Raw genomic sequence first — 13,306 nt, forward strand, 5'->3', positions numbered from 1 at the left:
AATAAGTGAACTCGTGCATCGGTCCATTCCTTTATAAGTGTTTCCAATTATATGAATAATTTTTGTGATTTCTCTTCGCAATAGGCTGATTTTCATCACGCCTACTTTTCTGCACTGATTTATAAAGTATTGTAATAGTCTTTACGCAACTAAAATAAGTTGCGTAATGACTATTATCGGACGCTTTTTTTTATTAAGCAACGGGTTTGAATTGAGTAATGAATCATTAGACAAAAGTTTTCAGAAATTCAAAGTAACGGTGAATGTATCCTGACGGTCTTCTACACGGAGCCACAAATCAACCCAACTTTGACTTCTTTTGACGCAATTTGGCTCTTCCGTGGGATAACCCACGTTAACACTTCAGTCGTCGCTCTGTTGTATTTTGTACAACACTGGAGAAAAAACCTCGCTCTTCATTCACAACAGCAGCGTGGTGGTTCTGACGGTGGCAAACCGCACGACGGCTGGAAGGTTAACAATGGGTTAACTGACGTTTAGCTATCATTGAGTAGCTTTCGTTTGACAACAGCAGCCTATGGACATGCCCTATATCAACTGCAGCGATTTGCAGTAGACAGGATGTCCCGGGCCCGATCCATCTGCAAAGCCAATCGAGCCCTCAGTCACCATAGAAGATGGTGTCTCCATCGATGTCGATAGCCTGGACAACAGCGAAAAAACAACTCAGTGCAAAACAAATCTACCCAGCGTTAGCTTTCGAAGTCTCCGTAGTGCGTTAAAACAACTTAAAGTTGGGTAAACTTGAAAGAACCCAAATTTGGATTATTCCATTGAATTTCGACGCTGGGTCAGTGCGTCTCTCTCTGTTTTTGACAACATTGCTGTTGCGAGAGAGGCAAAACAACCCAACCATGTGTAAAAACTGAATGCAGTTTACCCAAATTTGAGTTTAAAGAAATTTTTTTTGGGTAGTCTGATTTCTCCGTGTACGAAATTGCAAAAAATGTTGTACGCAACTCGTAGTAGTACTCGATTTTTATAGCACGAGTCGTACATTTATCCAACAAGGCTTGCCAAGTTGAATAATTACGACCTAGCCCTATAAGTCTAAAAAGGTGAATTAGGAGACTAGTAACTATTTGGGAATGATCAATTTCACCCGATTTAGCGTTGCTAGAAATCAACGGTTTTGACAGTTACGTCCATCGATACAGATGTGTAGAGTATCTATATTATCGAACCGGCATTTAAAGTTTGTTATTTGTTATAATAACGCTAAATGAAGCACCGTGGCCACCGAGCTGCAGCGCCACCTACCCACTGCCTTCCTTCCGCTTCCAGTCGTCGTCCTTCGATGCCGGTTGTTCCGTCGTTGTCGTCGTCGTCGTCATATCGGTCGTCTATGTCATGTGCTTTTTTCGAATGCGTTTTTTCTTGCCAGGTTCCTTTTGCTTCTGAACCGAACGAACAAACGATATTTTATACAGCAGTAGCAGCAACGGCAGCAAGCAAACCAAGAGCCGTCCGTCCGTAGAACCAGCAACAGCAACGATGATCGTATTTCTCCGGGAGAAGGTACATAAGGCACTTTTTTGTTTACGCCACACACCATGGCGCTTTTTTGGGGCCGTATCGTGCAAATGAATAAGCGGCTTTGGTGCCTCTTTGTTGGGGAGACGGTGCGGTCTGGGGTTTGGAAGTTTGTGCGACGAGGCGTTGGGTTCCGAACCGATGCGGGTATCGTCAAAGTGCAAGGAAAGGGGGTTTGGATCGTTTTTGCCTACTTTTCTATGTGCTCTAAATTCTAGGATCACAGCGAACAATGAAGCTAACATTTTGGACATTCCTATATTTTATGATTATTGCTAATATTACGCAATAGTCATATTCCTGAGTTAAAAAATAATTCTTATTTTTTTCTATCTTTTCAGGTAAGAAATCTGCTTTCGAAAATGAAACATTTAAGTGGAAGGTAACTACAAAAACGTTTCACATTTTGAGTTAATCTTTAGTGACACAGATTCAAGTAATTTTCATATATCTAACCTTCAAAAATCGCCTGCATTGAAAATGGATTAACTGTTGTTTTACCAGACGATTATATTATATATGAAGAATTTGATTAGGAATCCATCTAAATTTATCAGACATACAGTTTGTAAACGAACCAAATCTAAAACATAAGACTTTTTTAAACTGGTTTTGTTATTATTATCAAACAATCAATTAATTTCTGTGTTAGACAACACTATTATCCTAATTTGGTGAAACTAAATTAAGATTTTTTTTAACATTTTGTTAACATGTAATGTTCATTTGCCGTAGCAGTTCAGAATTTTTACAGGTGAGTTAAGTTATCCTAACTTAACCTAGATACATAACGCATTTATCGTGGCAATAGAAGGATGCAACGATTTTTGTCTAAAATTATAATAGTTTTATTCGACATTTGTTCCATTGGACATTGGATATTCTATATAACTCATCAGTACTATACCAGAGAAGGAGCTTTAGAATCATTTTCAAAATTTTATCTTGGATCCTCTGCAAAACTTTTTCCCTGGCATTACAACAACTAGTCTATATTGGTACAGCATACAACATGGCTGGCCTGAAAACTTGTTTGAAGATCAAAAGCTTGTTCTTTTATAAGACAAAGTTTTGATTTTTTGTTGATAAGTGGATACAGACATTTTATGTATTTGTTACAACAGATAACTTTGGATTATTATAACAGTGTATGTTGCAAAATTAAAAATTTTTTATTTTACAATTGCGATACGTGTCTTAATTTGGAAGATTTCACCACCATGAAATTTCCGAGGAAACTATTATATTCTCAACTACTGGATACATTTAATAAAAAAACGAAGGGTATTGTACAGAATGCGTAAAACAAAGCTAGACTTTTTGAACTATTCAAAAAGGGCAGTCATGCAAAGTGGCGGCTTGTCTACTGAACGGCTGAACCGGAACAAATATAGAACAAAACGCTCGTGAGCATCAGAGTGCTGATTTACTCGCATTTGTCATGCTCACGAGTAAACAAAGCTTACGTGATATGTGAACGTGTTCGGAGCTTTTCAGAGCTGTTTCCTTTCTAAGATTTCTGGTTTTACGGGAATTTAGCTACCGACTGGTTATTTACTGTTGATTTGATAGATATACAATTGATATACAAGTGATTTATCTGTCAAAACCATAATAAATGACACTTTGTTTGGTTAGTCGCGAGTAGGCTCACAAACTTTTGCTATGTTCTACCGAGCAGGCAGGTGCGAACTTACTCATACCAAGTCTGTTCGAGAGTCTGTCATGTTTGTTTTGCGTAGGTTTACACTCATGATGTACATCGTAATGCGTACATTTTCATTACTGTGGTCCCAAAAATGTTGATGAAATCTTGTTTTTATTTTCAAAAACACTATAGAGCTTGTTCTTGCTACTACTTTGGCAATTTCAAACTTAAACTTTAATGTTCAAAATGGGTCCAAATTTGAACTTTGACACTTTTTATCGTGTTTGAATTCACTTAGCCCAAAAAAAAACCACAGGGATTTTAGGACCATATTGAAGGGTTTCCTATGCTAGCCATCGCGTGGATTTAGGTATAGGTGGTGCGGCAATGGGAAATTATACTGAGAAAATCGATAAAATCCACCACCCGAACAGAAATGTATGAATAAATTGCTTCATTGGCTAGCGTCCTGAAATAAAAAAGTGCTAAGAAACATGCATCTTGTCACCATCATTCACAGAAGATGGGATCCATGAAGAGAAATCGATTATGTTACATTCGCCATAATCCTAGCACACGATTTATTAAAAAAAATCAAATTTCAATACTTATAGGGTTCTAAATCCCTGTCCCAATATTAGTAACAAACGCTTAAGTTTATACCAAACATGTTTACTAGATTATAAAAGGTTTTTCGTTGATTCAAGTAAACAAAAAGCTTTTTTTTTATGGTTTAAACTTAAAGTTTGGGAGTATTTCATCTTCCGTGTCTCATCCGAAATATCAAACAGGAACAATTCCAGAGTTAAAAAGTAAAACCCATGTAGCGCTTTGTCGACTAACATAATAAAAATGTCAAGGTTCAAATTTGGGCCCATTAATAAAATTGAAATGTAAATGTGATATAGCCCGTTATTTGAGCGGGAAAATTTGCCAAAGTTACAGCTGGAACACGCTCTCTCGTGAAATTTAATAAAAAAAAAACAAGCTCTTATCAGACATTTTAGGTCACTGTTCAGCAATTTTAAGTTGCGAAAAAACAGTAAAAGTAGGTTGAATATCATTTATTCAATGTTTGTGTTCATCATTGTGATCCAGTTCAAAGTAAACTTTTTTACTCTTTCGTTGCTTACGCGCTTTAAAGCAAGAAACTTTTAAGCTACAATGAATCGAGCATTTAAAATGTTCCTGTCTGTTTCCGCTTGATTGTAATAACATCGTTTAGACAACTGAACCCTATCAGAACCACTTGGGCACCTAAAGAAAAAAAACAGCGAAATTCTTACATTATGATCTGGGGGGGTAGACCGCTTTTACAGAAGTATATTCTTGAGTTTCTCATTAAACATTGACACGCCTCGTTATCCGATTCATCCCTACCATTAAGTCTACACGGAGCCTCAAATCAAAACTCAAAAGAACCCAAATTTGGCTTACGCCACTCAACAAAGTTCATGAAAAGAAAGACTTGGCCTAAACTATGAGCATTGAGCCGAGTGAAATGATGACATCTTAAAATAAGAATCAAATTGAATTGCCCAAATTTCGATATGGGAACTTGGTCCAATCCGCACAGATTTGGTAAAATGGCTTCACTCTTTGATTCATTCCTAGAACGATGTAATTCATATAATTTGTCAAACGATGTTAAAACATGTTTGCCCAAAAGTTGACGCTACAAGCTCAATAGATAAACCCATAGATTTTCTTTAAATTTCACCGTGAAATTCAACAATTTATCACTTTTTTGCCTAAGTCGTAATCTTTTTCGATAATTTTATGAAAGAGTAAGCGTTTTCATGCAACAGAGCAAACCCATGGAGAAGTTTGGTTGCTGACTCTTTGTTCGCCATACTAAATGGTGTTCTACCCCACCCATTCGGTCATTTTGAATCACCCCCAACTTTTCATCACGATTAAAAACCTCATTTTAAAAGCTCAAATTTGTTAAATGCTGTCATGGTGGTAGCTAGCAAATATTGTATAGTTACTGTTAACTCTTTTAATGGTCTAAAAATATTGATATTATTACGAGAAAACGACACAAATCCTTAAAGTGATATTTCGGACCATTTCACAAGATATCCAGCAAATGTTTTCGGTTCTCCGACATTACCCGGAATACATTTTACCGGAAGATTCCCGGAATTCATTTACCGGAAAACTATTACCCGGAAAGTCATAATTGTCAAATCTTCATTCATTCCAAAGAGATGAACGATCCAGTCAACTCATTTTCACCCTTCTTCATTTGATTGGCGGTTATTTGGAGTTTCATCTATCTCGGCATTTTTGGCAATACGTGTTAGCATTAGCATTAGCATTAGCATTAAGCATTTCGCACAAATTCGTACCACCTACGTATTGTATGAGGGTTGCCTCCTTCCCGTCCGTTACCAAAGTCAGAAATTTGGGACTAGCCTCTAACTCTTAGACAAGATTAACGCATCCGCCAATAGTCGAGAGCTGTCCTGGCCTCGTCCTTACGAAAGCTGGGGAATGGGAAAGGATGATTGATTGAACACCTACTTAAGAAATATGCAGAGAACTCTACGACCTCTCATAGGTGTTACGGGATGTTGTGGAATGTTGATAGAAAGAGTAGTGCCATAGGATACGTTCGGTAGACGTTCTGGTCGACAAATGGTTAATATTTACGCATTGTGATCATGCGCTGCTGATCAGAACAAACTCACCAAATTCCTTTTTCGAAACACCTCTGCAATCCTTCGCTCCTCTAGTAATGAACAAAAGCGTGAGCCATAACTTAGCACTGCTCATCAAAATGCACGCACCGCACGAAAAATTTGAAATTTGAATTTCAATTTTTGAATCAATTTTTGCTAAGCGTACACAGGAAATAAAAAAACGAGTCTCGTGAACTCAATTGCTGAAACCATCACAGAACACTCTCAAGCAAAATACAAGCAAATCAAATAAAGGAAGGGGAGAAAAAAAAGACTTCACAAATCATCGTCAGACATGATCTCAAAAAAAAAACTTTTATCACTTTGAAAAACATGTTTTCACAGAACATTGGAACGTGGCATAGCACCACCAGCCAAATTGAGAATAAACGCGAACGAGGTAAACGTCATCTCGGCATTTTTGGCAATACGTGTTCAGTCGAAAATGACCAAATATCTCCTGCTTATGATTGTTTATCGTTTTTTCTAGTTTATGACCCTGATATTGGATTCGGTAAATAGACATTCCGAGACATAAAATTCGGGGAAAAATCAGGAGAAGTTGATCTTTTGAGGTGCAACACTTGGGAATCCAAAGATGTTTTGATACAATATTAAAATAGGATTCTTAACTGTTTTAAATTAAGAAAAATAAAACTATCAACTGCAAACATTTTTGAATTCTGAGATATCTGATATATTTTATTTCATCCTTTCCTTAACCAATAGGCAATTTTTCGATTTATATTGACCTTGGAACATGTTCCAATCTTAATGAAACTTTCACAACTTGCTTTTCACTACGATATCTTTCCGAGAAAAGTATAAAGATTTTCAAAAAAAGTTACATTTTTGTGTTCCATGGTGCGAAAGTCTGTAGTGGGACTGATATGCGATTACTTTTCATTATGGGACAATTTGACTTGCTGTTTTTCCCTAATTTTTCCAAACAAATAATATTATTTTATTAATGCAACTGAAAGAGCATTGGAAGAGATGTTGAAAATTGAACTCAACTCAATTTTGACGAAAATGCAGATGGGACTGACTTGCGATTCACGGCAGTTTAGAGCTCATAGTACTTTTATACTTGTCACACTATAAACGAATGCAAAAATGGTCAGTTGGCAGCTAATAATTGTAGCAATTCTCCTAGAACACTGGATTGAGCAGCAGAGTTTGTCCCCGTAGAGTCTCTTGCCAGAAGAACAACATATTTGGACTTACCTATTGTATCATTGTGCCATTATCCGGAAAATCAAATATTCCATTTTTGACGACGTTTATCAGTACATTTCAATACAAATCCATTTTTCATTGATGCTTAGCACATATTATGTCACGCTAACCAAGGACATTCTAGACTCTTTCGGTTTCCATAGACACATCCGCGAAAGACATCTGCAGATTGGAGATGAAGATGAAGATTTGGTTTTCCGGGTAATGGTACATTCCGGTAAATGGTCTTCCAATTAATTGAATTCCGGGTAATTTCATTCCAGGTAATGGTGTACAATCAAATTTTTAAAATAAATTCAACAAGGATTTCTTGATGGCCTTGAGGCCATCTTGATTTTAAGTAGTAGAACGAAGTTTTCACCATGGAGAAGCAAAGGTAATCTCGGTCATGTTACATTGTCCCTAATTCTAGCACACGCTACAACAATTGACGTTACCCTTCCCTGCCCCGATGACCGTAAGCACGTGGCCGGTGTCGTTATTGGCTATGTAGTGTTTGGAATTCTCGAAACTGAACACGGAGTAGCAACTACGAATTGTACGGCCATCTATGATGATTCTCATGCTCATAATGATTTGACTCACAAAATTTGAATGAAATCGGCAAAAATCATTTTTGAAAAATTACCTTGTTCTGTGGAGCTACTCGTTCTACCCCGGGGGAAACCACATTCCAGTTTCCGTTGATATAACTTTTTTTGTTTCTAAGCGGAAATACTTCCTGTTTATTGCAGTGTATACATCAACATTGGAAGGAAACCATCGACTATAGGTGCCACAAATGGTCGGTAATGTAATTGGCACCGTTTGTCCCATATATTTGGTCGACTTTATTCATACAAACTTCATGCTCGTTTACCGCCCAAAAAGTTGACGGATTCAGCTCAAATTTTCACGGTACCTTTTAAAGATTAACATATTTAGGGGCTGTAACTCATGATTTTTTTGAGTTAATTTTTTTTGTATAATAGTAGGACACATTAATGGTCACTCGGAGCAAGGACAATTTTGTCCCAATTCACTATAAGTAGCAAAGGCGCTATTTTACTCATTCACTAGTAATGGAAATTTTATTATAACGTAGCAACGAATTATCCTATCATCATTTCCAAGAGATGGATTAACTTGTTATTATCTCAACTCGATATCAACTTACAAGCCCCATATAAATTTGGCCACTCAACATCACCCATTATGCAGTTTTTTTTCGCTAGTATCCTGCATCGCATGTTTCATCACATTTACTGCTGCCACCACTAGCCAGTAGGGGAAGACGGGGTAAGAGCGCCCGCCGGGGTAAGACGGACCACCTTCAGTTTGGCATGAAAATGGCAATTTTCTTAAAAGTTCACCAAGCACTTTCCATAAACACAAGATTTTTGACATTCCAGAGTATTTAGTGTGATATTTACATCAAATTTTTCATAACAAATGTCAAAAACAAAGTTTCTGCTCGTCGATATTGAATTTGATCTAAATTTAACAGATGCTCACTTAAGGATTTCAGAAGGGATTTTTTTGGAAAAACATAACAAATTACCCGTCCATGCTTTAACAAAAATGTAAAACATGCTTCGGTGAAGTTAAATATGAATTGTAAATATTAAGCTTTGAAATAAGGCCATAGTTGTGAAAATTGCTCAAGTGGGGTAAAACCGACCACTGTTGACGGGGTAAGACCGCCACCCCTAATTTATACCAAATAACTGTATAAACCGTTTTGAAAGTTGTAACTACGTTGTACATTACTGTTCAAGTAAAATTAAATCCAAGTCAAATACAAGCCAAATCCACATATTTTTTCTAAAATATGGGTGTCTCAAGGTAATAATATGTATATATTTAAGTTTTTTGAAATAATTGACCCCAAAAATGATTCAATATCCACGGTAATCAATGTAGAATTCATAAAACATTATACTTTTTAGAATCACAGGGAACATATATTTTTTTTTGCAAAATTGTGTACGAAAATCGTGGTGGTCGCTCTTACCCCGTGGGTGGGCGGTTTTACCCCGTCGCTAAAAATAATCGTGATAAGACATCACTTTTATAAAGCTTCAAGAAATAAATATTTTTTAGAAATACAACACCTGTGATATTTTTTGATCATGCCTAAGGCTTCAAAAAATGACATGCTGCGTCGAAAAAGGATTTATTGATTCTTGATTTTGACATATAAATTAAATTGCTTAGGCGGGCGGTCTTACCCCGTCTTCCCCTAGGTATATCGCATCGCCGTTTATCGAGTGGAGCTTTTCTCTCTGCGTACGTGCACCAACGAAGCAAAAGTTTTTTCTAGCCGGCTTTCTCCTAACACGAGGTTCTCGCATGTCCTCCGGCCTCCCCAATCAGCCAGCGACCCCTTTTCCACTCAGTACCTACTTTCTAACCCAACTCTCCCCCCAGTCCGTCACGAGATCCGGACAGCGGCAATTGACCGACTGCCAGTCGGCGTTGGTATTGGTGAGCACGAGTTGAGCAGCTTTTATATACTCCCCCTTTTACCGTTTCCAACCCCTATTCCTGGGAGGTGGTGGTGGAGGTCCCACGCCTGTTCTCCCTTCTATGTACAAGTGTGTTATCGCTTCCGAACGCGTGCAGAAAAACACTTTCTGCCAATTTAGCCGCTCTCTGTTTTTATGCACGCGTTTCTATGCTTCTCTCATAAATAATGCTTTTTTGTATGCTTCACTCTCTTTGTCTCTCTGGCCCACTGATGGCCGCTCCTGGCTTGCTCCAGCGTTCCATCCATGGTGGTTGTAGTTTGGCTTTGTCCATGTGGCTTCTTCCTTTTCCAACCCACCGAAACCGGACCCGATCCGGCGGAGAAATCCCTTCTCGTCCCGACTGTACGATTCCATGTTCCCGGTCTTCGATTGTGAATGCCATTAACTTTTTCAGCTCTTGCTTTTTCTATACACTTTCTATACAAACCCGCGCCAACCAACGATGTCCCCATTGGTAGGTCCTCGTCCTCGTCGTCGCACAGTGGTTCTAAGGCGGCCAAAACCTTAAACATCAAACCGATCGATTGTGTTTTATTTTTCTCAGCTACCTTAACACTATTGTTGAAACTGAAATGGAGCTGAAGTTTGAAACAAATTAAAGTAATATTGAAACAATGTTGGCTAAGTAGTATTTAGTGAGTTGAAAATGCAAGTTTTTTTATTATTCCCGACGTTTGGGATCTCTCCCAAGAGTTCAATCTCTACGGTTTTCTAATCAAGATGGCTTTGTTATACTTCTGTTATACTTCAAGCTGTAGTGATTGAACCTTTGAAAAAGGTCCCAAACGGACCGAAACGTCGGAAAAATAAAAACTGGCGTTTTTAATAATAAAAAAAGATTGATTAGCCAACCTTGTTTCAATAAGGTAACCTCAGTCGAAGCTCATTCATGATTATTGATTTACCTACAGCTCTTTGTGCAGCTAATCCGTGGACAGAAAAAAAAACAGTAGTACTTAAACAAGAGTTTAAAGTTTTGGCCTACATTTGTTCCGGATCGAACCACTGCGCATCGTCTGTGACTGCGAACCACATGTTTCTTCCTTTTTGGCCCGTCTGAATTTATGGTGGTCCAGAGAGCGTTCGAACAGACAGAGCCTTTAATGCGGCGAGCCTCGCAACATACTGTTTGTTGCTCCTGTTGCTGTCCGGGGGCTGCAATGCCGGCGTTTTACTACATGTGGGGGTGTCCAACCCAACTGCCGCCGGTAGTGGGTGGCAATTCCACCCTCGTCGTCGTCGTTGACAACTCCAAGAAGAGGTGGAGAAGGCTGCTGCCGTTGCTGAGAAATGGTGTGTCTTCATGTTGAAGGTCATACGTTTGTGTTGAATGATTCTTACCATGGAGGAAGATGTACACTGACTGACTGATAACGTGTACATTCATTAATAATCACCGCGTGGGAGGCGAATCTGCGTGTCTTGATTTTCAGTTAATTCTTCGCGTATTTTGATGAATTGGAATTGTTGAAGTGCCGTTCGATGATTGAGTTGCTTCTTATTTTTTGCTAGCTTTACACTCCTACTGGGACAAACACATTCTCAGCTTAATATTATTATTATTATTATCTTTATAAAAGAGATCAGCTTAATATTTCACAAAGCACCTGCAGAGTTATCTGCTGGAAAACATTTCTGCATTTTCATTTCGTTTTGCAAAAACAAATCATCAGCCCTGTCGTCGTAAAATTTGAGCTTCTGAGTCATTCCCTTTGAGGAGGGCGTTGCTATAGCCCAGAGGGCGGTTGTAGGGCAAAATGGTCCAAAATGCCACTTTAAGGATTTGTGTCGTTTTCTTGTAATAAGATCCACATTTGAAGGCCGTTCGAAGTCTTAACAGTAACTTTACAATATTTGCTAGCTACCACAATGAAAACATTTCCCAATGGTGAGTTTGTTTACGGTTTTAAATCGTGTCGAAAAGTTGATTAAAAAATGGGGGTGGTTCAAAATGACCAAATAGGTGGGGTAAAATGCCATTTAGTATGGAGTTTGAAGAGTTAGCAACCATGCTTCCCCATGAGTTTGCTCTGTGGCATGGAAACGCTTATTGGTTAATAAAGTCAACGGAAAACCTAAATATTTAGGCAAAAAAGTGAAAAGTGTTGAATATCATCGGGAAATTAAGTAAAAATCTATGAGTTTATGTCCATGGATTGTAGCAGAACTTCTTGGGTAAACGTATTTGAACGCCGTTTGACAAATTATACATATAGAAATGTTCTAGGAATGATTCAATGAGTCGGGCCATTTTACCCCATCTGTGCGTATTGGGCCATCTTCCCCTACTCCCAGGCATTAATGAGGGAGTCTCACACGAAAATTGTATCAAATCATTATTTATTCCAAACACATGAGAACTAATATGCATTTGCACGTGTTTAGTTTGTGTTCAATGCTCATTCCAATTCAAATGTAAAACGGAGAAACACCTATAAATTTAAAAAAATATATGGATTATGTCGAGCCCTCTAGATACATCGAAATATCTTCAAAACCAGGGACAAATTATCAAAATTCACAAAATGGAGAGTATTTGATTCAACTCAATTTTTATTTCATTTCACAATGATGAGTATCATCATACTAAGTAACTTATACTTTCGCTTAAAATTAAGACGGCCGCCAGATTTTTTTACCCAAAATTTAATCCCATTTTACAGTTTACTCGAGGAAAGAACCAGCGATTCAATACTTTTTACTTTGTTGTACGAAACATGTTGTTTCCATAAATTTTTCTAAATCGTTCATTTCAAACGGCTAATACCATTGCTCACCTAGTTTTTGCAGCTGTTCTAACTCAGTTTTTTCTTAGGGAAGTTTCAAATATAACGTCTATCATTTTTAGGGATTTCTAGACCCCCCACCCCCCTCTATCATGCCTTTTAATACCTAATAAAAGCACTGTCACACTTTCGTAGATCATCGCCCTCCCTCAAATGACGAATGTCATTTTTGGGTGACCCCTTACCCGAGCAAAGGTGGATAACTGAATGATATCAAAATGATAGCAACCTTCATTATCACTGTTATCAATTTGATATTCTTTTATCAATGTTAACCGAATGATTACAAAATTGTTTATAATTGTATCGGTGACAGAAATTATTGATAACAGATTGATAACAAAATATGTTATCACACTTCTTTCCAATAACATTTTAACAAAGTGTGTTTTGATAAATAAAGTTGACTTTCGCCATACAAAGTTTTGTAAAATTATTTGAAGTATTAGTTTAATCCAAAACACTCACTTTCCAAAACTTGTCCGTGATTTATGACCATATACTTCATAAAAATACTGTAAATTTAGTTATCAACTTGAGCTCAAAGATAACATAATTTACTATTGCTTTGTTATTTGACAAACAAATTTGAGTTCTCAATTTTGTTATGTTGGCTGTTAATTCAACCAAGATCATAACAAAATCAGTTATCAAATGATGATAACCAGGTAAAAAGATTTATTATCATTTTGCTATTCAATTTTGCTCGGGTAGTTAGCTTTTTCATGGTGACCACAAAATTAAAAACAAATGGTGCACTAATGGTGATTTTTTTCTGATAAAATTCAAGATGACCAAGTTTAAAATGACCACAATTATTGCATATGAAAGCTACATACTTTCTCAGTTTGATCTGTGTTTTAGGATATATGAAAAGAAAGA

General features: G+C 37.4%; 1 protein-coding gene across 1 annotated transcript in view; it reads left to right on the forward strand.

Moving 5' to 3' along the window:
* LOC5579488 (glucose-6-phosphate 1-epimerase) overlaps positions 1-13,306 on the forward strand; it is a 176,046-nt gene that overhangs the window by 120,752 nt on the left and 41,988 nt on the right. The gene's annotated exons all lie outside the window — the stretch shown is intronic.

This window comes from Aedes aegypti, chromosome 2, assembly GCF_002204515.2.
Source record: "Aedes aegypti strain LVP_AGWG chromosome 2, AaegL5.0 Primary Assembly, whole genome shotgun sequence".
Classification (NCBI taxonomy): Eukaryota; Metazoa; Arthropoda; class Insecta; order Diptera; family Culicidae; genus Aedes; species Aedes aegypti.